Consider the following 26,501-nt stretch of genomic DNA (forward strand, 5'->3'; position numbering starts at 1 on the left):
CTCGCGGCTGTACGCAATGTCCTCACAGAACTTGTCCAGACCATCAGGGACATGCGTCCAGATGTGCAGGCCGGACCATCCTCATCAGCCAGCTCGGCACAGAGCAGCCCCATCCGCAGATCAGGGCGCAATCTACGCAGCACGGGCAGGGGTGCCCCGGGGGCCAGGGGAGGGGAATCACATTAGTGGCTTGACAGTCGAGCAGGACTACTGCACACCCTGCTGCACAGACACTACCGCACCTTCGTAGGGATTCCAGGGTGGAGGGGGGAGGGGGTGTGTTGGGGTGTTCAGGGGGGAGGGGGGAGGGGGTGTGTTGGGGTGTTCAGGGGGGAGGGGGGAGGGGGTGTGTTGGGGTGTTCAGGGGGGAGGGGGTGTGTTGGGGTGTTCAGGGGGGAGGGGGGAGGGGGTGTGTCACGACGTTTCATTGTTTCAATACACATTTTTCTTTCACAAAAAGAAATGTGTGGACATTTTCATTGCATATGTGTGCTTTATTGGTGTACAGTCCACAGTGTGCATGTCCCAGAGACACACAGTGCCCCAAGTGCAGTCTCCATGTGATTCACACCAGCCGTGTGTGCTAGAAGCAGTGGTCGATGATACGTTGGCGCATTGCACGCCCCTCCTGTGCGTCGCCTCCTCCATGGGGTGGTGCCCCATCTGCACCCTCCTCATCCTCATCGTCAGGTGGTTGCAGTCCTGCGTCAGGGGGCAGGGGCACATTCCGTCTGACGCACATATTGTGTAGCATGACACATGCCATTACGATCTTTGCCACCTTCTCATGGTGGTACAGGAGTGCCCCTCCAGACCTGCTGAGGCTTCGGAACCATGCCTTCAATAGGCCGAATGTTTGCTCTATGACCACACGAGTACGTGTATGTGCACGGTTGAAGTCCTCCTCGTGCTGGTTCTGCGGGTTCCGGACTGGTGTAAGGAGCCAGCTCTTCAGGGGATAGCCTGCATCACCTGTATGTAGGCGAGAATGCATGTGTCAGTCATGTCGTCTGATCAAGAACATGATGTGCCACCATGGCCTGCATCCAACTGTTACTTCGGCTCACTTCTACATGCACTAATTGATTCACACAATGCAACCAGTATATGCTCATGGCTCCCCTGGCCTGTTTTGCATGCCATCACCCAATGTATGCAGAGGGGTTGAGTGCATTGTGAGTGCCCATCCTCTGTCTCCGTTCTCTGTGTTGCTCACAGTCAGGTGGAGTATGCATCATTCCCCCCCCCTTCAGCCAGGTGGAGTATGCATCATTCCCCCCCCCTTCAGCCAGGTGGAGTATGCATCATTCCCCCCCCGCTTCAGCCAGGTGGAGTATGCATCATTCCCCCCCCCCTTCAGCCAGGTGGAGTATGCATCATTCCCCCCCCCTTCAGCCAGGTGGAGTATGCATCATCCCCCCCCCCTTCAGCCAGGTGGAGTATGCATCATTCCCCCCCCCCTTCAGCCAGGTGGAGTATGCATCATCCCCCCCCCCCTTCAGCCAGGTGGAGTATGCATCGGTACGTCATTCTCCTGCCCACTTCCATGACATTGGACTCACCGAGTAGCCAGGATCTTGGGCCTGCATGTCGCTCCATGTAGCGTGGTATTGTGGAGTTCCTCAGGACCATAGAATCATGGGTTGATCCGGGGAATCGGGCACAACAATGTGTGATGATCTTGTTGGAGTCACATACCATTTGCACGTTGATTGAGTGGAACTGTTTCCGGTTGCGGTACGGTACCTCCGTGGCACGTGGAACCACCAATTCCACATGGGTGCAGTCGATGGCACCAATGCAACCGGGTATGCCGGCTAGTGCATGGAAACCCACTTTGGTGTTTGCAATGTCCTGGGCAGTCCGTGGTAATGAGATGTGGTCGTCTGTGTGCTTGAGGAGGGCATCGAGCACTTGGATGAGGGTTCGTGAGAATAATGGTTGTGAAATGCCATGCAAGTGCCCCACTGTGTGCTGGTAGGTGCCTGTGGCCAGGAAGTGGAGTACAGACACTACCTTCAGTAGGGGTGGGATGGCGGTTGGAGTTTCTATCATGCTGACGATGTCGTTGTGTATCATGTGTACGATGGCGGTGATGGTGTCCCGGTCCATACGGTACAGGGTGTGGATCTGCTCAGCAGTGAGGTTGAATGGATTGGCTCTGATGCGTGGGATTGGGGGCTGCCTGCGTGGTGGCACTGGCTGTGCTGGTGGGGCTTGCTGGGCCTGCCTTGCCCTCCTTCTCCTCCTGCGTCTCCTCTGTGCAGCCTGTTGTTGTTGTTGTTGTTGTTGTTGTTGTTGTTGTTGTTGTAGTAGCACTTGCATTGCTATCAGGTTCTCCAGCCCCAACATTGCTAGTCGTATTGGTATCATTGTGGAGTGTGACTGGGTGTGGGAAGGGGTGGGGTGTGCTCTTTTTGTACTTCCTGAGTCTGTATTGCCTTCACCTGTGCTGTTTCTGTGCACCTGTGGCAGCTGCATTCACTTTACATGGCCCTTTACGGTTGGTTCGCGATGGCGTACTTAGCACCATGGCGGTAAGGTACTTAACGGGCTGGGTGATGGCGTTAGGTGCATGTCCGCTTGGGTCAGCATTTGCGTACCTTTCCGCCATGGCGCTAAGTACGGTGTGGCCGGCCGCATGCGCACACCCTTAGCGCAGTTAGCGGTAGCGTTAACTACGATGCCGCTAATGGCATCGTAGTTAACGGTCACGGGTCATGATCGGAGCTGGCGGAAAACGATGGCGGTAACCATTTACCGCCATCGTTTTTCACTTAGCGCCAGGGTCGTAATGAGGCCCATAGTCTCTTAAAGAATGAGGAATTCCGGGTGATGTCCCCTGGTTCCCCAGACACTGTGATCATGGGTCCCTTGATGGCCGTGATGACCCGGGGCTCTGGGCTGTAGCGCGTGTCTGTCTTCTTCCGTTGAGTTTGCCGCACTAGGACGGTTTGTCCTACTTCTAGTTGATGTTTATTCGCTCTGCTTTTTTTGTCGGGCCATTGCTTGGCTTTCCTCTTCTTTTCGGCATCCCGTTCTCTGATGGTTGCATCTACCTCTAGTGTATAATCTTCCCACCGGGGAATGCGTGTTCGGGGTTGGTATCTTACCGTGAGTTCAGCGGGTGGCTTTCCCGTCGCATTATGTTGAGTGTTTCGATAGCTTCTGAGCATGCTACAGATGGCCTGTGTATGGGGTGTTTGCTCTGCTGCAGTCTTCTGTCTGGTCAGCTTGATGGGGCCATGAATCGTTCCACCATCCCATTGGCTTGGGGCCAGAGGGGTGTAACCTTCTGGTGATGGAACCTCGCGAACTCTCGTCCCTGGAACGGGGATCCATTATCTGTCTAGACAGTGTTTGGGATGCTCCACTCATTGAATAGTTCGTATATGATGGGTGCTGTTTCCGCGAATGACGTCGACAGTGTTTGCGTGATGAATGGGAACCTGGAGTACTCGTCTATTATCACTAGCAGGTATCCCCCTTCTTCCAGGGGTCCGTAAAAGTCCATCGCAACTTGGCGCTCTGGTGGCATGTGCGCTCTCTGTCACTGTACTGTTTTTTTTTTTTTGGGTTGTTGTCCTTTCCGTTGGTGGTGTAGGGGTGGGCCTCTTATTTTCTGAGGAGTGGTGGTGGCATTGGTGCGGCTGGCTTCAGGTGGTGAAGTTCGTTCCTGGCAGCGGGGTGCACATTTGGTGCGTGTGTCCTTGCTGTTGTTTGGGCCTGGTAGAGGCACTCGTGGGTCGTGAGTGAGCCCGCCTTATCTTCCTCCTTTTATTTGCTTCTGAGGCGTTGTCACGTGGCTGCACTTTCTGCACGTGTCTTTATTTACTTTCACTAGTGTCACAAATGGGAGACGCGGGATACACATTTCCCACGCGTTTTTATGTGCATACACTGTTGTCACGAATGGGAGACGCGGGATGCGCTTTCTCCCCGTGTCTTTATTTTCCACCCGCCGGCATACCTTATTCAGCGGCGGATGCTGCTCCCTCGATCCGCTCTCCTCCTTGCTTCCGGGCAGTCGAGATACAGTGGCCGAGTCTGGTGGGTGGCATCAGGGTGCAGCAACGGCTGTCTCCCGCTCTCTCGTCAGGCGGCTGTATGGTGCAGGTTACTCCTTCGGCGCCGGATGTCTATTCTCGGGGAAGTCGGGTGAACTGCCTTCTCGCACAGTGACACGGGCCCGTAGGTCGGGCGCACAGGTCCGCTCCGTTATCCGGCCCTTCTCCGGCTGCGGGTGCACGGACCTTCTCCAGGTAGTCGGGCACACAGGCCTTCCAGGCTGCTGGGCACTCAGCCCACTCGACCTGCCGGGCGCACGGGCCCACCTAACCTGCAGGGCACACGGGCCCTTCCAAACTGCTGCCGTCACACGGAGGTTTGTGTCGGCCTCGTCACCATTTGTTGTGGGGGGGCTCAGCAGCCATCAGCACCCATGCATACCATGGAGACACGGAGCCATCGTCAGGGTTGACTGCTCTTTATTTCCCTTACAACATAACTGCCCGTTTCTCCCTTGCCCCCTCCCTTTCCGCCCTCCTCCCGCCTCCCAGTGTGTGTCCGTTCTTAAAGGGGCTGTGTCCCTTTCCCAATCACGTACAACACCCGCTGAGTCCCATAGAACTCCATGGGAGTTTGGAGACGGAAGCACCGGCACCATTGCTTATGCTGCCAGTGCTTCCATGAAAAGTCTGTCTGCACAGGCCGTTGATCCTGGCAGATCTGACCCTGCCGGGCATAACGGCCCCTGCATGCAGACACTTAGTGAGGAGGACCGGATACAAGGATGCCGGTAAGCTTACCTTTTGTTTCCGGACCGCCATACTAGGAATGAGGCCCATTGTCTTTTGTTTGTTTCAGTGTCCCAACACTTCTTTCTTTGCTCTTGTATTAGAGTCAGGGTGTCTCTTAGCACTTGTCAGGATATTATTCTCTGAGGTGTGAAGCCACCACCATCACACTTGATGCTTAGAGTCGTCTACATTTGGCCCCACATTAGACTCTGGTCAGTGAATCTCAAGGCCTGGATTTGGGTATGGATCAGCAAATGTAGCCTTGTGAATCCTGGTTGGAATCCCTGCCAAAGCTTTTCTCAGAGAATAATGACCACTCCTTCCTTTTGAATTGGGCACCTCCTCCTCATCCTCAACTCTCTCACCTTCCATGTCTTTTTTCTCCTCTTCTACCACCCCTTTCACACCACCACATTGATGTGCAACACTTTGCTCCTCACCCACTCCACTCTCAAATTGTCTTCCTCCCGTTATCACTCAGCTCTTTTGCCACCAGCAGACCTGGCTCGCCGCCTCTTCTCCATTTTAGGGTTCAGGACATCACGATGCAACTGGTCTTGTTCCTTCCCTGCTTAGTTGTTGTCTCCACCACCTCTCTCTTATTACCCTTCTTAACCCCCTCCAATATGTTAGGTCTTTTTTGTTGCCACTTCTCTGCCAGCCTTCACTTCCACAACCCTCCTTCTTTCCTCTATCACCACTGCACCACTAACAACCACTGTGTACCTCTCACAACCTCATTTTCCTATGTCTCTACCTTCTCTCGGTCCCTCACCACCTCATGCTCCCATGTCTCCTGCTCTTCTGCATCTCTGATAGCCTCCAACCATACAGTACCCTTTTATATTTGAGTGGGCTGCATTGCTGATATACTGGTTGACTGATCATTTTTAGCTGGGGCTCTGCATTGTGCATACACTGCAATTGTCTGTCATGAGCTTGGACTATGAAACCCCCAGCTGGTTTCCATTTGTGAGCATCTGGCAAAGTGGCTCTGGAACTCTCAGTTTCAAACTTCTTTCTGCCATTTTGCTTTCACTCACTGTTTCTCTGCCCATTGTTTCCTGGTTGCTGTCTAGAGCTCTCCTATTTGGGTGATGGTTTTCCAAGTCTGTGTGCGCTCCCGTCCTAATCTTGCGGAAGATCGCAAACTCCAGTGAGTAGCCGGTGCGGCGTGAAGCACATTGTATGCAGGCAACCTTTGTTCAAACCAGGTGCTAGTCTTTGGGATTTGTGTTTTGTGGGGACGTGTTGGGCTGGCCTTGTGAACAAAGGTTGGGAGCCACTGTCACAAGTAAATACACTTTTCTCATTGTTGGAGTCAGTTCTCTGGTTTTTGATATATTGTTAGGTACTTACATGGGTCTCAGTTTCTCAAAATGAGTAACATATATACATATATATGCCGGCGCTGTCGTTGCCAACCTTCTTGTCAACGTGAAGGCAATCTATTTGAACGGGCCTGGGGGACCATATTGGGACAGGAGTGGTCCTGAATAATAAGCTGGGGATGGGCTAGGGGACCATGGTTTCAACCCGTTAACCTCCTCCAGGGCTTTCTTCAATTAGCGGGTGGTCCCAGTCCAATCCTGTGTTCTGAAACCTAGCGATTTCATCGGCTGTTTTATGGAGACTTCTGAAAAACATGTTATTAGAGGTTGTTTTGTGTCCTCAGGCTGCAATTAAAATAGAGCATTTCTGAATGCAACTTGTGAGGTAGCCAGAGAATATATGCACAGAGAATGATATTCATATTACCACAGTAATGCTTGCTTTTATGTTTGCTGACTTTGGAAACAGATACAGCTCCCTTAGGGGCTCCACTTTCACACATCACTTTAGTAGTTCTTAATTTTTGTAATATCTAAATTAATTACCTTACACATAGCAACTTGAGCTCTCTTATTATACTGAAATGGAAGATTTCTTCTTTCAAAATGATAAATAAATCTTACACAAGGAACTGTGGCAATTGTTTCTGTATCTTTTGCAATTTGCCACAATCCACAATCAAATATTTCCACTTGAATCAACAGTAATTAATCTCATGGCCCTCACCAAGTAAATTAATTTGATTTACATTACCTGCCCTCAGGTCGGCAATGTCCCATGTATATCCTCATAGGTTTTGTTTTTGCTATATTGCATTGGGTGCTATCAACTACCATAAATCCCAGTTCTTTGGTTGAAGGTGTTGGCACAATGGTGAGCTAAAGAATCTGGTTGAGACTCTAACCCGGGATATAGGCTGGTAGATAGCGACACTCCCAGAACCCCCCTTACTTGTGCCTATTAAGTAGCTTTGTGTTTTCACCATAAATTACCAGGGTAATCCAGGCATGGAACCCTTTCTCACTGTTCTTAGAGAGGCACAGCTCCATCTCACTGGCGATGCCCAACCAGGCCGAAACAAGTGTCTGGGGTTGCTGTTGGTACTCTTGTTCAGAAGAGAATTACCTGAAATTTGGGTGCTGGACCGCCATTGAGCAGGACAAAGACTGATATGTAGTGGACATTTCTCTTCTGTGAAAGTATGGTGAGCTAAAGAAATTGGTTGAGAGATATAGGCTGGTAGATAGAGACACTCCCAGAACCCCCCTTACTTGCACAATACTCCGCTAACATGTTCCAGCTCTGTGTGTTTTAGTTTCTAGCTGTATCCTTGTAAGAGATACCATCACATTTTTTAAATGCATTGCCGTGCCCGCCTAATTGGAGCAGTCAGTTCCTTAGTAGACTTGCTCCTGCTAACTTAATCATGAGATTATTCCTGCCAGGGTTTCCTATTTTCTGCACAATCGTTTTAATTAGGGATCTAGTCTGTAGATCCAGGTTCTCCACAATTCAAATAATCAAGGCAATCCTATTTATCTGGGAATTTGTAGAAGTCCACCTGGGCTATGCCAAATTCCGGCTCATCGGTCCTAGGAGCTCTTGAGAGCCTCATCTTTGATGATATTTCCCAGACTTTTGTCCCTCTTGTCCTTCCACTCTATAAACTCCATCAAATCCCAGCGACACCATAATGAAGTTTCCAAACTAAGTTTCCCATTTCACCCCCAATTAATCTGCTCCTTGTATACCTGCTGCCCCTACCATCCTAGTCACATATGGGATTTCTAGGGTTGCCCTCTCCCCATACAGAATCTTTTCCATAGCTGAGGCACCAATACAATGTTTGGCAAACTGCTCTGAGGGATTATGATGTTGGTTTAAACCTCCAATCATTTGCTAATTTCAGTAGCGATGCACATGGGCTTCATTACGAGTGGCCTGTAACACTTTACCCGTGCCTGACTTCCCGGTGCCACTGGAACAGTACGAAGTCAGGCACCAGGAAATGTTAGTCTGCATTCCCATGGAGTTCTATACGTCTGTGTTGCACCCGGCAGGTCAGACCTCTTAGGCGCAATGACACCCACCAGCAGAGTTGGTGTGTGGCGGTCCAGAAAGGGTGCCGGTACGGTGCGACCAGCACCCTTATTTCCGGACTGCCACACTTGTAATGAGGCCCTGTAGTGTACCTATAGTTTGGACCTTCTCATTTGGTAGCAGTCTCCCAATTCGACCACTTTCCCTTGCGTAGGACGCTTTTGAAATTATGTAAAGGAACCTCGGGAAGGACATCATATGATAGTTGTAAATTCTTCCTATCAAAGGGAGAGAGAGATTCATCCAGTGTTTAACATCATTTTGAAATTGTTTGATCACTGGAGCTAAATTGGTCTCACATAAGCAACCTCTGTCTCCCCTCCCCCAATTTCGACCCAGGGGTATTTAAAAGTGCCATCTGCCACTAGCAGAGGACAGGCCCGCGGGGCTGCATCTCTTCTGCATGGAACTGGGACAATAACAGATGTATCCCAATTAATCTTTAGTCACGAAAGTTGACTGAAATCAGTGATAATAGCTATGCTACTCGGGACTGAGAACTTCGGGTTACCTAGACAGGCGAGGAGGCATGGAAACTTAGTCATCTTTGCCACTCATGTCCAGGTGCACAATGGATAGCGAAAACAATAGCTTGCCCAAAAAGTAGCCCTTTCTCATTCCATGTGGCAGCGGATAGCTCAAATTGCCCATTCATCCAAACCCTTGGACTTGGTCAACCTCAAAGAAGTCCCACTCAATGCAAAATCTCAGGCTGAATCCTAGGCATTTCAGTAGCTTCAACATGTAGATCCATTTGGCAGAACAGGCATTGGATAGCTAGGAGCTAAAAGCAGCTCCTGGGCAATCAGCATTACCCAGTTACCAAGATCTACCATGGCGGGACAAGGAGCTTGTACGTAGCATTTCGCAAATCTAAATTCCACATAAAATACAAAAATATAATTGTGTCCATTATTTATGACCATTTATGCTTTAAATGTTGTCTAGATTGTTCCACATGTTTATAACAAATTCACTAATAATTAAAACATTTTTAGTGAAGAAAATATAATGAAAAAATATATAATTTTTTGTTTTGTTTTTCAATTTGGGGAAGTCGCCCCAATCTGCCTGTTTCCCTAACATTATTTCCCCCCCCCAACCCCATGTCCCCTGTGTAATCCCTTACTCCACCCCCATATATACTTTTACCCAAAAATTGATATTTTTTCATTATTTTGTATTCACTGAAAAAGTCATTTGTTATTTATTTTTCGTTGTTTTCACTGTATACTGTCTAAATGTATCCTAATGTTTATATATATATTGTCTCAAACACATATGTGTTTTTGTTCTGCAACAGCTAGCCTGGGGAGCCAAAACAGCTCCTGGTAGCTGTTGTCATCAAGCCAGCCAATTTCTTCTAGGTTCAAAATAGGGGATAGATGGCTCCAAGCTCCCCTCAATTTCGAATTCTGCAGAGTCAAAAGGTTTCTTAGAGTCAACTGACACAATGGCCCTCATTACGGGTCGGCGGTAACTGTGCTGGTAAAACTGTCAGGTTGCTGCCGGACCTCGTAATTAATAACTGGTGCCTGACTTTCCGGTAACACCGGGGTATTCCAATCTCAGTGGCCGGGAAGTCAGGCGCTAGTAATTTTGTACATCCCCATTCCCATGGAGTCCCAGAGGACTCCATGGGAATAGGGACCACGGAAGCACCGGCACTATTAACAACGGTGCCGGTGCTCTGTGAAACTCTGCGGGCGGGTGCCGTTCTGCCCACCAGGTCTGACCCTGGCAGGCGGGACGGCACCCGCCTGCAGAGTCGTAGTGTGCCGGTCCGGAAACAACAGTGCCGGTAGGCTTACCAGCACCATTGTTCCGGACCAGCACACTGATAATAAGGCCCAATGGCTCACGGGGATGCTTCTGTGGTTGCAAGCTCATGCACCAGGCAGAGTCTGGGTTACGTAAGCCTTTTGGACCTTTCCGGGATCAACCAGTTCTGATTTTGACGCATCAGTTCCCTATTATGCCAAGAAGCCAGTTGGCCAACATCTACGTCAGAAACATTGTTCCTATATTGGGCAAGGAGATAGGCCTATTGCAGTTGCACATATCCGGTGTCTTTCCAGCTCTGGAAATTACCACTATCATGGCCTTCCTTAGAACGTTTGATGGGTCCTGCTGGTGCCCTGCCCTCCACGTACCCTGTCAGTTGGAACACATCAGAGAGGCTGACAGGCTGAAGGCAGGATGGATGCATGGGTCCATAGTGATCTGGGGGCCTTGATACAACCAGCCTCATTTTGGCCTTCTAGAGCATTTCCCAAGTCCCTAAAGAACTTCACTCCTCGACTCCAAAGAGGCGCTTCCACTGTTTTTATCCAGCACATGCACTGCTCCTTGCTCAGGACAGACAGCAGAGTCACCTGCACATGCCGCCGCCTGCAACCTTCCATTACTCATGGGCCAGCCTCCAGTTACTCATGCTGCAGCCCATGCCCCAACTGAGCCAAGATATCTTCGCGTGTTCTTCCCCGGCTGCTCCACTTGTTGTCCATTAAGTTGGTGGGAGTGTGATGTCAGGTCAGCGGTCTTCCTGCGTTCAGCTGCGATATTGTCCCATGACAATGAGGGAGAGAAACATCTCCCCTCACCAGCAATCTTTGTCTCCCTTGCTGCTTCCCCATAGGAGAAGATAGAATAAAGGGGTTCAGCCCACAGATTCACTAAACCCCAATGCCAGGGCCAGCTCCAGTTGCCCTTGTTTGATCACTGCTAGCTCTTCCATTATCACGCGTAGTCTCTGGACCAGAGTCTGTGACCAACAACTTTGCACACCTACCTGTGACCGCATGGCATGCCTCCTCCACCGGGCACAGAGTCACCCCTGTCACTCTCTGTAAGGGTCATTGGTCACTGGTTTCTGCTTCCTCCATTTGCTTCTCGTTGAGGTGCAGTTATTTTTCAAAGGTGTTGGCCCTTATTTCAGGAGAATAAACAGAAGTGAGGGCCCTGTTTCGTTATTATGTCTACGCCTTGTTTAGTGTTCTCATTTGATTTCGAGAAGAACAGATTTTTGCAAACATGGGTAGCCAAACTAACCCAGAATCCTCCCTGTTCTGTTCATAGTTGCCCGCTTCATGCAGAAGTGGTAGTCATATCATTTCTAAGTAGAAGAAGCTTGTGTCTCTTGAAAGAGAAGCAAACACATTTTCCAGGTCTTCTTTTAATCCTTGAACAAAGGATTTTGCACTCTTGCCTTATATGTAGGCTGCATAGACCTATTGTTTAGGTATAGAGTGGCCTATGGAGGTAAGAGAGTGCGCGTGGGAGAGCCTGAATGAGTACCATGATGCAAGTTCAGTAAGATCTCAGCCTTATCTGTGTGGTATCGCTTAAAGAAGTGTGTTGTCAGTTGTCTTCGGATGAGGGTTGGGAAAGGGACAGGGTGTAGCTCGGAGGGAGGGAGAAGTCCTGATTATTGGAGCAAACTATTGTCTGAATGTCAAGGAAATAAGAGAGGAGCTTTTTGTGAGGGGCGAGCTCAGGCCATTGTATGAAAAGTGGAGGCTGAATGGCCACTGTCGTAAAGATGAATGCTTTCCATTCATAGAGGGGTTTACACACCATGTACTTGGTTGTCCCACACGAGTAAAGTAATAAGTAGTCAATCCAGCTCCAGGGACTGGCAAAGGATAGTTCGATAGTATGAGGGCAGGAGAAGTGTAAATGCATTTTCATTACCTAAGCTGGACGCACTCAAAATGAGTTATACTCCGGAGCCTAGAATTTGAGAAGTGTAGATCACCCCTCCTTCTTACTGAAGGATGACAAAATGCCATACCTGGAAAGATCCGTTTTTGAATTATTGCTTAGAAAGGGATTGTTTGATACATAACCTTTGAATCGAAAGATGGCACGGTTCAATCAGGAAGGAGTGGTTGGTTGCTGGGGCAACAGAGTCAGGAAATGTGAATCCATGTAGTAGATAGCTTCTTTTTTTAACATCTGTTTATTGGAGGCATGGAATAGTGTTGCAATATGGAAAAACACGAGAGCCAATTTCCCAACATCATCAGAAGAAATGCCAAGGCTTCAACTCTTCAGAAACAATCTCTTTGCCATTTTAACATCTATGCTGTTGAAAGAAAAAACACTTAAAGAACAAGCAAAAGATACAGCTAGAGGGCAGGGCCGTAATGAGTTTGGGCTTCGTTCATCCTTGTTGAATGGTGAAACTATCAGTGTTTCGAACCCCTCTGATAGGCCGAGTTAATGAATCTGGTGAAAGGCTCCCTCGATGCTGCAGATGGCCCGATGACCCCCTTGATTTCATGGGATTGGCTGAGTAACAGAGGGCCTCAGATCCGGCCCAGTGAGAAAGCATTCACTGCTGGGAGCTTGGTGCTTGGCGCAGCATGGATTGGCCACAAGAAGCCCCCACAGGGAGTGGGGGCTCCTTGTCACTGAGCGTATGGAAACCCCTGTATGTCGGTGGGCAGCGATTGCCTGTACTTGGAACAGCTGCAGCGATGACTGAGCTCAAGTGTAGAGGCCCGGGAGGATCTGATGCCCGGCGGCCATCTTTGCGGTGCCTGGAGTAGTCCTCATGGATTAGACAGAAGGCTGGGAGGAGACTATCATTAAGGTATGGTGAGTGCAGCCTGTGTGGTGGCCTCAACTTGGAACATGGTCGGAGTGCAGAAAAAGCCTGAGGTGGGTGTGTGAACTCCCCTTGACAGCTCGAATTTGGTTGGGAACGACAGCTGATGCTCGGCGGCCCTGGGAAAGACAACCACAGTGGGTCCAGGAGGCTAGAGGACATTGTGGTCTTCTTTTGAGTTTAGAGCCTCACTGTGGATTCAGGGAAGAACTGGACAGGGGGGAGCGACACACTGGGGCCTTGACACAGGTGATCAGCAGCCTACAGAGATTTCCGAGGGAGCTGTAAATGGCAACTGGGGTCTCCACTGGATCGCTACAGAAGACAAAGGAAGACATTGTGAGCCAACTATGTGAGATAAAGGTTCTCAGAAGTGATATTCACTGTTCTATTGTGGACTTGAAGGGGAGAGCCGTCTCCCTGGAAGGTAAAATGGAAATTGTAGAAAATTATCAGCTTACTGGAGACCTCATGGACATGAAATATGATGCGAGACTCCTGGATCTTGAAGCTAGAGAGGAGGAAGTACAGCTGAAAGTGTATAATCTTGAGAATCTAGAAAGGAGAAATAACCTATGGATTTTTGGCCTGAGTGATAGGAAGGGGTACACTCTGCAAGAGGTGGAGGAGTTGGTAAAGGACATTGTGAATGTCATATACTCTGATGATGTAGGGAAAGAGGTGCAAATTTAAAGAGAGCACAGGGCCAGTGCTTTTAATGATAGAGGCACAAGGCAGTTGGTGGTGCGATTCCTTCGCTATCAGGAAAAAGCAGATATTTTGGAAAAGGCAAATGGGCTGAACAAACTCTGCATGGGAGAAGATACAATAAGGATTTACCATGACCTGTCATCACTCACACTTTCAAGAAGAAGAGACTGTCACCAGCTTACCCAATGGTTGTCTGAGAAAGATGTTTGATACAGATGGGCCTCCCTGTTCGATCTGGTCTTTGTATATGCAGGAGTAGACTGTATGATAACTATAAGAGCGGAAGAGACCCAAGCACTGCAGCATCTTTCCACTGGGGTAGCGGCGGGTTCCCCTGGACGACCAGGAGAAGCATTTGGACTTGAGAAGAGGAAGCCCAGAGGCCCCATGCCACATACAAGTTTTCATGGTGGAAGGAGGTTTGTAAAGTTGTGTATGCCATCTCTGGCTAAAGGACATGTCATTTAAGCCAATGGTGGAAGAGTTGCTTGCGATTTGGACTTTTGAGAAGTAGAGGCTCTAGATGAGGGGAGGGCTGGCTGAGGATAGATGTGAGTGGTTGCGGATGTGAACCTTTGGTGGTGTGGAGGGCTAAATGACCCCCCTTCTGGCCCATTTGGAGATGAGCATCTCAATTCGGAGGGTGCAATATGCAGGGTTTGATTGGGGGAAGGGCGGTGGGATGGGGTGTTGGGAGGTGCAAGATACTGTTGTGGATTGTTTGGACCTTTGGTCTTCCTACGTGGGAGTGGCAGCAGTCTGGTGAAGTGAGTGTTATGGGTGTGGGCTGCAATCGTCACATTGATGGTGTGGGGTGAGGGAATTGGCTCAGTGGGGGAGGAGGCTCAGGGTGGGGACTCTTAATGTAAAAAGGCTCAATTCCTCACCAAAGTGAGCTCTGGTCACCACAGAATTTTGGCAAGGACAGTTGGGTGTCCTGTTTTTACAGGAGATGAAGTGGAAATTGGGAGAGTAATGTAGGATTTTGAGGCGGCAGGTGGGACAGTGCTTTTGGTGCTTCAGAGAGGTTAAGAGATGTGGGATGGGATTAGTGCTCTGTAGATCAATCGTCCTCCAGGAGGCAAAGGTGCACATGGTGGTGCAGGGGAGATTCCTTAGGGTTAGGGACTGTTGGGTGGGATCAATGTGAGGTTTGCAAACATATAATCTGCAAACCACGGGCAGGCACTCTTTTGTAGACAGGGATTAGATCTTGTGATGGGGTCGGACTCTGATCTTACTCTTATGAGGGGGGATTTTAATTGGCGGGTAGATCCGAGGATGGATAGACTCTCTTTGAAAGGCTTGGACACTTGGTGGGATGTGCAGGAGATGGACAGACTAGGAATTATTTTGGGATCTCAAGGCCTATTGGATGTGTGGTGTCATGTGCAACCAGATAGGAGGGATTTCAGCGACACTGGGGTTGTTGCGACGGGAGTGATCTGGTACGCTGCTAAGGCGACATGGAGGGAGCTATTGATAATTGAGGGTTCCTGTAGAAAGAGAGAGAGAGGGGACTTTAATAGAAAACAGGCACATATTGGAGATTACCCATTTGGAGGTGGAGTCTGAGGACCTTCCAGATTTACTGCAAAGGAAGAGACTTGAACTAAAGGTATTTGGAATGGGTGAAACGGTTCGGAAACTATGGTTCCTGAAACAAAAGTATTATGAGAAGGGTGATAAAGGAGGGGTGCTTTTAGCAGCCCAGTTGAGGGCACAGAGAGCGGGACAGTGGTTGAAGGAGATTGAGACTGTTGAGGGCTCTGTGTGCACAAGCTCAGGAGATATAACAGAGAGCTTTGCAGATTTTTATTCCGAAATGTATGGGAAGGAGGAGACAGGCAGAATTGGGACTATTTCAGGTTATTTGAACAAAGTGTCCCTCCCATGCCAGGAGACAGAATTTCTAGAAATTCCGGTGACTCAGGAGAAAGTTGGAGCCGCTATAAGAAGGATGCCTTCAGGGAAGGCCTGGGAGGAGATGGATTCTCGGTAGGATTTTACAAGAACTGTTTCCCCACTTGGTGAAGCTTCACAGTGACATCCTGGATACTGGATATGACCCCAATTCTTTGTGGGATGCGATAATCTTGATGATTCATAAGGAGGGGAAGGACCCAGCCTGATGCTCTTCATACATACCTATTTCCCTTTTAAATGCCGATGAACATCTTTTCACAAAGCCACCCGCTTTGAGTGTTATATGCTCAGATTGGTTCACACTGATCAGGTATGATTTATTCTGGGGAGCCAGGGGACCGATAAACTGCAGAAGACCTAGCCTCTGATGGAATTGGCAAGAGGGAAGGGTAACAACCTCATCTTGCTTTCTCTGAATGCGGAGAAGGCTTTTGATCAGTTGGCGTGGGGCTTCCTATATGCAGTTCTACAAAGATTCGCTTATGGAGTCCGAGTTTTGAAGGGGATTTGGGGGGTGTAGGCAGACCCGAGAGTGTGGCTAATGGTAAGTGGAAAGCGAACAAGACAATTCACCTTGCAGAAGGGTACGAGGAAGGGCTGCCCCCTGTCACCTTTCCTTTTTGCGTTAAGCATGGAACCGTTCGGGTGGTGATTGGGAGGTTGAGGGAATCAAGGTGGGAGAAGTGGAATATAACCTTGGTATGTATGCTGATATATTCTATTGCATGTCTGCAGCCCACTAATGTCAATACCTGCGGCTCCATTGTTAATCTGGGAATATGGAGCCTTGTCGGGATTCTTGGTGAATGTACAGAAGTCCATGCTCCTCCCATTGGATCAAGCATTGACAGATGATTTATGGGATTTGGCCCCGCTTTCGATGGAAATGAATGGAATGGGCTTAAAATACTTAGGAGTACTTTTGACCTGCTCTCTAGCAGACTTGTGTGAGGCTAATTATCCCCCATTCTTTGCTCAACTGTTTAGAGACTTAGAGGTGTGGGCTAAACATATGATTTGTTGGATGGATAGGTTGAATTCATTGAAGATGACCCTCCTGCCTAAAATCTTACATATGTTTCAGATGCTACCAATTAGAGTCCCAGGTTTGTTGTTCAGAGAGGCTAAGAGTGGACTAGCTTCTTTCCTTTTGGGGGAAGAAACAAAGGGTTGGTTAGAACACCCATCTATTACCGAGGATAGGGGAGGGTCGGTCGTCCAGACCTGGAAGGTTATTATCAAGCAGCACAGATGAGGGCATTGGTATCCCACCTACAGAAAGATTCCACAAAACAATGAGAGCACCTTGAAAATTATAGGTTGCTGCCAGAGGTGATCAGGGAATGGTTGTGGGTACCCAGAGGGAGGGTTTCATGATGAGTCCTGCGCCATCGGTTCTATTGGGATATTTGGAGGATCCGAAGGAATATGAAGGGCATCACTATGTGGACGTTTCCGCTAAGCCATATCTGGGCAACCCTATACAGGATGAATTCCCAGACCCCCTTTGGTTCCAAGCATGGTTTGAGTTGTGTCTGCAAAGGGTTGGGCAGTTGTCGAAAGGATAGAAATGTATCTCTATAAGGGACCTGGAGGAAAGCCTGCACATAGGTAGTCTATCAGTATTTAGTTACTTGCAATTGAAAGGGATGCTGTTGGCTGAGAAATTAAATGCTAACTTGCAGAGGGAATTGACTCCAACAGAGGATATTCTAAATATGAGTGTGGGCTCTAGGGCGCTGGTTTCCAGACTATATGCGGCCATTATGGAGGTAAAAGTGAGGCAAGCTTCGTGAACCAGGGATAAATGGACCTCAGTAGAACTTTGTGTGTTGGGAAAGGGAAGCAACTGTGTGTAAAAGGGTAGAAAATGTCAATAGCCTGCGAATATAAGCTACATGGTCTGAAATTACTCTATAAATGGCAATGTGATCCAGTCCGGCTTTCAAGGATTTTTCAGGGAGTTAGCCTCTTATGCTGGAGAGGATGTTGAGAAAGGGCCAATTATTGGCATGCGTGGAGATTGTGTGTTAAGGTGGAGCAGTATTGAAAAGAGGTGCTGGGATGGTTTAGGACCTGGAAGGGATACAGAAGGAGTTGGATCCGATTTTGATTTTATTTGGTTTGGAGGAGGAGGAGGAGAGATGGATAGGCCTCCCACACTTGTCCCACTTTTCATAGGTGCTTGCCAGAGTCTTCCTAACAATCCCCTGGAAAGCAATCCATTGCTAACGGAAGGCGAGTGGGCCAACAAGGCGAGCAACATTTTTAATTTGAAAAATATGACAGCAATGTTGCCACTTAGCAAAGGTTCTGCCTGTTCAGAAATTTAGCAGAGTCAGTGAAAGATCAATGCAGTCAGTCAGCCCTCTCCAATCCCACAAAGCTTCCATGATCCCTTTCCTAGACTCCACAAATGCTTTATTATTCTTAATATCCACGAGCATATTACCCACCCTTTTGTAGCACATTCAGCCTGGCAGTGTACGCCACTGAGGCTGTGATCTGCCTTTTTGCCAAATCCCTTCTGACCACCAACTATTCATGCCTTCTGACAATTAATGCCCTGCTAATATATGGGAAAAAATGAATCCATTTCCTCTCAAATGTAATCAAGTTCTTGAGGATCGCTGTGGTAATACTGAGGACGTGAGAGCATCACGAAGACAGTCCTTTTCGGAGTCTGTACCCTCATAGGGTACTCTTCCCTCATAGCCTAAATGCTCTATGCGGATTGAAATGAAGGTCTGTTGATCACAACTACATTTCATTTGTAGAAAGTCATCTATAAAAGCTTGTAATTCCACACCTCCCACTGTAGGACCACCAGATTAGTCCCTGTAGTTGTATCCCGATGATCAGCCCAGCATCTCTCATACTTTGGGCTGCAATCTCAATAAATCTGTCCATAGTGTCCTTTAAGTCATCCATCTTGTTCAGCTCTCTCTTGACCTCTTACAACCTCCCCTCCATAAGTGAAACACTGGTTTTGGTCTTCTTCATCCTCCGAGCCGGCTCTCCCAGGGTAAATTTCGCAATAGCTAGTTCATTATCCAGGGCATGTGTGCTTTTATGCAAAGCCTCCATGGAAGCCTTTGCTCACCTGGAATCAGTCTATGGTCTGTGGTCGGCCCCATTCCAGAGCCTAGAGGTGAGGAGGAACATGGCCCTGTGAACTTGCCTGAGCTGGAGGGCATCAGAGCCGGGTTTATCACATTGGGACTTCTTAACAGGCATCTTGGAACGTGTCCCTAACATTTTGGAACAGACAACAATCCCCTCTGCTGAGATGCCTGTAGTCGTAGTCTGGGAACAGGGGAAAGTGTATGAACCCAAAGCACTGCTAATTTGATTAATCACTTCCCTCAGCCCTTATATAGCAGGGGTAGGATGCCATCAGTTGTCCCATCCTCGCCCCTGCTATGCTCCAATCTTCACTTCCCCGTTAACCCACAAGTGCCATAGCACTCCACTCCATCATGGCAATGTTCTTGTGTTTATTCAGGTTCTACCACATCACTCTTCCACACATAAAGGATAGGCCGAGGTTCACCACTAACCCTAAGAGTCTGTCTAAGAGATTCCTCTGTAGACCATGTTTTCACACAACCATTGCAAAACGCAGCTCTGATAGCAGAGCTGTGATAGGACGTTTCCGAGATTTGCTCACCTCGGCCCAGCAAACTGGGCGCCAGTAGATAACCTTTCATTGAATGAAAATGAAAAGCAGAAGGAAACCTAATACAAACCCAGGGCTTCTCAGCACCAGCTTCTTAATTCCCTATTATCCATTATTAGCACCCGGGGCGGGGTGAGAAGGCAATCAGGTTCCTTGGATCGTGGGCTGAATCTACCAATACAAGCCCGCGTTCCATGGAACCTGAAGGCTGCTTCCCCCCGCTGCACCACCATCTTCTCCACACCCTCCCTTTTCTATTATTTTACCTCACCCCCAACCCCACCACTTACCTCTTTTTTCTTTGGGCCGCCTCTGCGCTGCTGCTCTGTGGCCGCCATGAAAATGAAGATCCATGGCGGCTACCTTGTGCCAGTATTTTCATAGACTGATACACACGCTAATGCTAGAATACAACTATGCAATTGTAAATACAACGCAGGCTGTCGAATTGACGCGATAGCTACACAATCCTAATTTTAATTTTTGTATATTTTCTCTATATTTCTTTACATTTAGTTCTTTTGCATGGTCTTTGGCTCATGAAGAAGAGAATTTGCTTCTCAAAACGCGTCAGCCACCCTCAATGAACTGAACCTTCTCTGCTATTTGCGTTTGGAATAAACAATACTTGTTTTTTATACCTAAACTATGGATTGTATTACATTCATTGGCTAAATCTGCTTTACAATTGAATATTCCGATTGTATATTGTGAATGACTCTTTTTGAATTGTTAATTAGGCGTCTCTTTGACGCAATTTAAAGGTGTGCAGGGGATGGGAGGGTTCCAGTTTGGATCCTCTTTTTCTTGCTTTTGTACATTTAGGTGACCCTGTGCCAGGGCCGCTTTTCCTCCCCCGCACCCAGAAGTCTTAGTTTGCGTGAAGCTTGTAACCCCTTAACCATAAAATTAAGCGTGTGCACCCTCTATCTCTCTTTTTTCCGGATTGGAAACCCCGGGTGCAAATAGAGTTAAGAACCCGTTCCAAGGGCTAGAATGGTTGATAATATCCCGGGGCCCTGGTTAAACGCCCTCGCTACGCTCAGGACTATAACTCAGGCCCGGCCTGTTATCACCTGTTCCAGCCTTTGGAACGGGTGCTTAATGCTTAATTAGCACGTGATACTACTGGTATTGACTGCATTCTGTACATTCTGACTTCAGAAGCAGACAGTGAAACAACAATGCAATTTCCAAGCAAGAGTTTGTTTCAACAAGACAATTCCTCTCTGGGAGTCCCTTGTTTTTGGTGCAACATGCTATTTAACACACGAAAGAGAAATCATTTGAAAATGTTTTGAAATTCTTATAGAGAAATTGATAATTTTTACATTACACATAATGCATGCTCGTGTTAAAGTGTAATAAAACCACATTTAATTTACTAAGTTTGTCTATTTACTTTCCTCACTCCAAGGCATGTATTGCTAATACCACCATGTGCTAATAGCCTTATAAATCTCGGGAGGGGTCATTATCGCTTGAGATAATGACCCTTCCCTAACTTATGGCACTCGCCTTCCCCTCTGGCCATATTTTGGTGGCAGGTCATTATCGCATAACAACGCCCCTTCCCTCAGTCAATAGGCAGTGGCGTCGCCAGGGCGTGGGGGCCGGTGCCCGCCCTCTGAAATCCTGTGCCCGCCCCCCCGCCCCCCCTACCCGTGTCCCTCCTACCTAAGGTGACCAGTGACCATGTTCTCTGTTCCTGGTGTTATTTGTGACACTCACTGAGGCAAATGTCTGCATATCACATGGCAATACTCCTTTTGTCTCGAAGCAAGTAATGTAGCCATGAAACTGCTAATGATGGGCCATTAGTCACTGAATGGTTTCATGCCTGCATTCTGATGGGAGGGGAAGTGCAGTGGGGTGTGGGTATTTGGTGTGCACAAACGCCTCTCTACAGGAGTGCATGTGACGTCACACATTACCTTTCATAGGTGCCCCCACCTACTTTTGTCTGTGCCTCCCCTGCTTTTGTCTTTGGCCCCCTCTGTGCCCCTCCTAAATGTGATTCCTGGCAACACCACTGTGGTCTGATTCCAGATATGGACTATCCCGAAAGACACCTTTACACAATTACATGGACACACGCACACTTTGTGTTGGTGACAATCAGTGAGAGAAGAAGGAAGGGAAGAAAATGGAAAATAAACGTTGCAAATTTCTTCTGAATGAATCCAAATGTTATATATTAACTGTGGCTTACAGATGCATTGTATACTCATAAGAAAACAGTTAACTTTTCATCAGAAAGAAATGTTCTTTCACAGGGCATTTCAAAATGTACTCATCTTGGAACAATTTCCAAAAAGAACATAGGAGTTGGCAACAACATTTCGAAACCTTACCAACAGTGTTGAAAATAGCAGTTCATCTTTATAAATCCGGCTGAATATCGCCATGAGGTAACAAGCTGAAAGGGACAAATGTTAGGAGCGCGGAGAAAGTCAAAAAAGCAAACAAGCATTGGCAAAGCCAATAGCTTGGCTTGTTATCAGCATCGTAGAGAGAATTTCCGAGGAAATAGGGAGAAGGGATGCAGATGGAAAGAGATGCGGTGATGGGTGTGGAAAAGAAGGGGGAAGACGCGAGGCTGGTGGGAGTGAAAAGGCAACAAGGAGTGGGGGAAAAAGGAGGCAGTGAATAGCGAGGAAAAGAGAATGAGAAGAGAGGGAAAGAGTGGAGTTTGCTTGCAGGGAGTGCGCACAGGGACTGGCTTGGCGGAACACCGGGAGCTATCCTGAAAGGCCTCTGACATGGCGGGGCCTCTTTTTGTGCAGGGAGGGATATACTTGCTCCGCCGCATGCACCGCGCAAGAATTCACTTTCGCACAATTGTCGGTTTGTGAATGTGATTGAATTTCTATATAAAGATGAAAGAAGCGAGTGAATCGTATCCTCTTCTGCAAGAAACAAAAGGCGCTCTTGTACTACAGCTGCCGTGCCACGAGAGGGAATTTGTGATGGCGCAGGCGCAACGTGCTCTAGTTGTAACGTAGTCACGCTCGGTTGGCTCAGACCACGAGCGTTCTCCCGCGCATGTACCTCGACAGGTGGTGACGTCTAGAAGCGTCACCACGCTTAATAAAAGGCCAGAACCTCAGTGATCGTGCCAGAGGGCTTCAGGCCGAGACCAATTGCGGGCCTAACTTGCCATTAGCAGCTGAGTCACTAGAATGTATGAGAGCCAATGAGCTGCTAATCCTGCACCCTCAGGATACCCTGAGAGGCTATTCTTGCCTCATTATCAGGGGGTGCAATTACCTTACTGCCATGCTTGTACTGGCATATAGGGCAATGCCTGAACCAAAAACACAAGATGCCAGCGTGGGTCAGTATTTTTTTGTCAAAGTGGCCCACTTTTTTGGCCCATGTGCCCCAGTTTGATAAATTACTACACCATTTAGCTCGTACATTTGACCAGTGTTACTGGATCATACTATTTAAAATGCACAATTTGCATCACATTTTATCAACCCCCCACCCCGCGTGGGTACTACTCAAACAGTCTTTTCCAAAAGGAATGAATTTCTCATTGCGACCGTGGGCTACTTTTTCATTGGTGCCCGAGACAATTTCATGCCGCAGTCCGTTCCTGCTTACTTTGGGGTCCTGCCTGCTAGTCCAGCTGATACCCACAGCTGAAAAGGTAGGATGCAACAACTGCCGACAAAGGTAGGATGGGTGATTTTGATCAAGATGCTGCCCCACTGATAGCACCCCCTAAACCCCACACCCAGAACAAGCAATCGTCTGCGGCCATCACCAGTTCACGTATTTGACACGCAGGAGGCGCTATCCACTCTGGGACCCAAATTGGCTACATAGGTGGAAAGACTTGAGCTATACTTTGACACCATCCAAGATTTTGAGATCGATTCCATGAAGATCCTATTTTACACTGGTCCAGATAGAATGCAGATAGAGTGCCCTCCAGTATTTCACTCTATCTGCCCACGACTAACTATTCCAGCCAACTCACGGCTAACCCTGACTCACTTTCATACCTCTGTACATTTCGTTGGCTGTTTTGCTTATCCGTTTCTTTAGGATATATATTGCTGCCATCCTGTATAATTTTATGTATATGACCTGTTTTCAATGTATAATTAAGCTGTAATTTGCATATGTGATTATGTTATGTGTAACTAAGCTGTAAGTTCTCTTATGCAATGCGGCCTGATACCCACGGGTCTGGTGCGCAATAGAAGTAATAAAACAACTAACAAAACAGGCGTTCCTAAAATATTCAAAACATTAAACCCCTCTGACGCATCGTACAGAATATTTCAGCCCTCAAACCAAGACTAATTTTGAGCGTTTTCAGTTAAGACAATCTCGACAAACAGCTCTGGAGCCCATTGGCCCATCGCCACCTTGCATCATCCTGCACCCTCACAGACAAAACAGGTGAGGTGAGAGCCGAATTAATTCAAGAATGCCACTCCAACAAGCTCCACCGGCAGATATTGATGGAGCCAGGACTAACACCACAGTGCATTCTGCAACCCGGCTAATTGCAAGAACTCACAAAAGCGGTAGCAGAGAAAATGGAAGCAGTTTTCCAGTCGGTGAGAGTCCAGGAAATACAAGCCATTGTGAAAAGTTTCCCTGGGAGACACAAGGAGCACAGCCAGGCCTCCATCCAGAAGCTGAGAGGCCCACCTCAATCCCCATCAGCCGTACAGGCATGTGACTACAGTAGGGGTCTCCTACCTCACAAAGGCCGTTGCCCAGCCTATGGAGCGGAATGCCCCAATTGCGGTAGAATTGGGCGTTTCACCAAGGTATGCAGGTCGGGAGCATTCATACTACTCTCCACCAGGTTGCTAAGGATGTAACTTGCAAATGAGTGCCACATGGAAGTATTAGTATCTCCAAACTCTGACGAATCTGATGATGAGCACGATGTGTTCATGATCTCTACCCTGGTCGCAAGCCAGACAAAAGGAAATACTGACGATGTAGGATCCTGATTGTGGATAACACTATGGCCACTCTTACTGACCCAGGATCATCTGTAAATGTGATGAGTTTATCCCAGTTCCTTCTACTCAAAACCAGCCCTTATACTGAAGCAAACAAAAGTGTGCATTTTTGAGTATGACAGCGATATGCCGATTCCTCTGCAAAGGGTTGGCCGCATCGAGATTCAAAACGACCACATGAAATCAGAGGGTAAAAATGTATGTTACTACTTCTGACACAGGAACCTCTTTGAGCTGTGACACAGCGGAGGAGCTTGATATCGTCAGATGCGCCTTTGGGATCCATGTGGAAGACATTGGAGATAATGTATGGGAATTCAAGCCTGTATTTCAGGGCATTTGATGTCTGCACACTCATGAAATACGCTTGTACATTGTGTAAGAGTGCAGAAGGTGGAGACTGACACACCGGTAGCATGATTATTGCTGTACACTTTTATTAATTCAGGAAAATAAAGAGAAAACCTAACTTATCTGTCTACAAGAGGGGTTTCCCTGCCTCAGCTAAAATATTAAGGGTTCTTTCCGAATGTTCATGTAAATCAATAGTTGATGACATACATTTTGTTTTTATTATTGTTCAATTATACATTAAAAAAAATTCCAACTGTACATAATAACAGGTTCGTACTTTATACCAATAAACATACCCCTGAATACAAATATATCACTTACTTACATTCACTTCCATGGATACCAATTCTCCACAATCTCTATATTCCTTACCAGTCTGATTCTGACATTACACCAGATCAACTCTAACTCATCTCCTAATACACCACTGCTAATTTATAACATTAATGTGTCTAATTTATTTATATGTCTGTCGACATGTGTTTCAGCCATTTCTCGTTAGCCATAAAATAGGGCTAAATACTGCTCCAGACTTCATCAGGACGGTAGTGGGTTACAGTTACACACCCGCTCTAAGTGTACTGGTATTTTCAGGGTATCTAAAAACGAAACAAATAAAACTGGGTTACAAATACTGTTTGTGCTAATCAATTTGATAGCATGACTAAATCATGTAGGATACTTTAAGACCACCTAAATTGTAGCAACGTATGGGCATATCTTTGCTGTGTTGCAAAGACACATTTCTGATCAGCTATCCCATGGAGACAACGCACAGGGGGCAAGCTATCAGCCAGTGTACTAATCCGTTTCTATCTTCTACTTAAGATAATGCCGTCTATTCGGTGGCCCCCTCACCTGTTGATTTCTCACAGAGGACCTCCCAACTCTGATATTCGATGTTCAGATTTCCAGGAAAGACTGTCCCTTCCGCTCTTCTTCTCTGAGGTCCCAGCTGTAACAACACACCACATATGACATGGTTCTGCAGTCTACCACTCTCATCAGTACATTGCTGAAAGTGTATATCTAACAGACACTTACTTTTGAAGAGGAGAATAGTTGAATGTCTCCTTCTTCGTGGTAGATCTATCGCTCCTCCTCGTGTGTGGCAAAATTCCTTTGCCTAGTACATAGGGGTCTGCTGTACCATTCAACAACTCTCTACAAAATAAAGATGTGTAAGCCACATCTTAAAGTCGGTCATTTGTCACATTGAAATGCTGTTCAGTGACATGGGTCCATCTATTTTTCTCAGTTTGTTATCACTCTGCAGCCTCTGCTAGGCAGTGCAACTCAAGCTCCCTCTACCCACATGGGAGGGGGAGAGGTCCCGGGCTTTTACAGTCACCCACCCCGTGCTGTACCGGCATTCAAATGAGAGAAGTCTATTCTCCCTGTGTACGGCACCGTCACTCGTGTGTCGCAGAATCATGCCTGCGTTGTTACAAGTCTAATTTTTCCTGCTGAGTATGGCCACTGGTGCGGCAATTATACTCTGGGATCATACACGTATCTCAATCTTAGTGTCATGCACGCCTGCTGCACGGGCTAACATTCCTGCTTCGAACCGCATGATTCCATCTCTACCGATCACCCCTAACAAACTCTACTGCACGTTCTGATTGCTTACCTGATTGAGAAAGCTGATCGCCAAGATTCTCTTCCTTCTGTTTTGGAAAAGGGTGCCAGACTGGTCTACCCATTATCAAGCCGTGTTGTGCCTAGACAGAGAAAACAGACTATGATCTCTATCGGCTGCCACTTGCCTGCATGGCGCTTACTTTGTAATCCCTAAGGTCACTGTACTTAGATTGTTCATAGCACCCGTGTGCTGATTTAAAGACGCCGGGAACCAATATTCACTAATCAGGCAGCCTCTCGGGAGTCACGTTATGTGCATTCCGACCTCATCAGAACTTATCATGGCAGGTAATACTCTCCTGCTATCTAAGTACATGCATAGTCGAAAGGAATATCCACATCCTTTCCCA

Source organism: Ambystoma mexicanum, chromosome 11 (genome assembly GCF_040938575.1).
Source record: "Ambystoma mexicanum isolate Mex_15411 chromosome 11, UKY_AmexF1_1, whole genome shotgun sequence".
NCBI lineage: Eukaryota > Metazoa > Chordata > Amphibia > Caudata > Ambystomatidae > Ambystoma > Ambystoma mexicanum.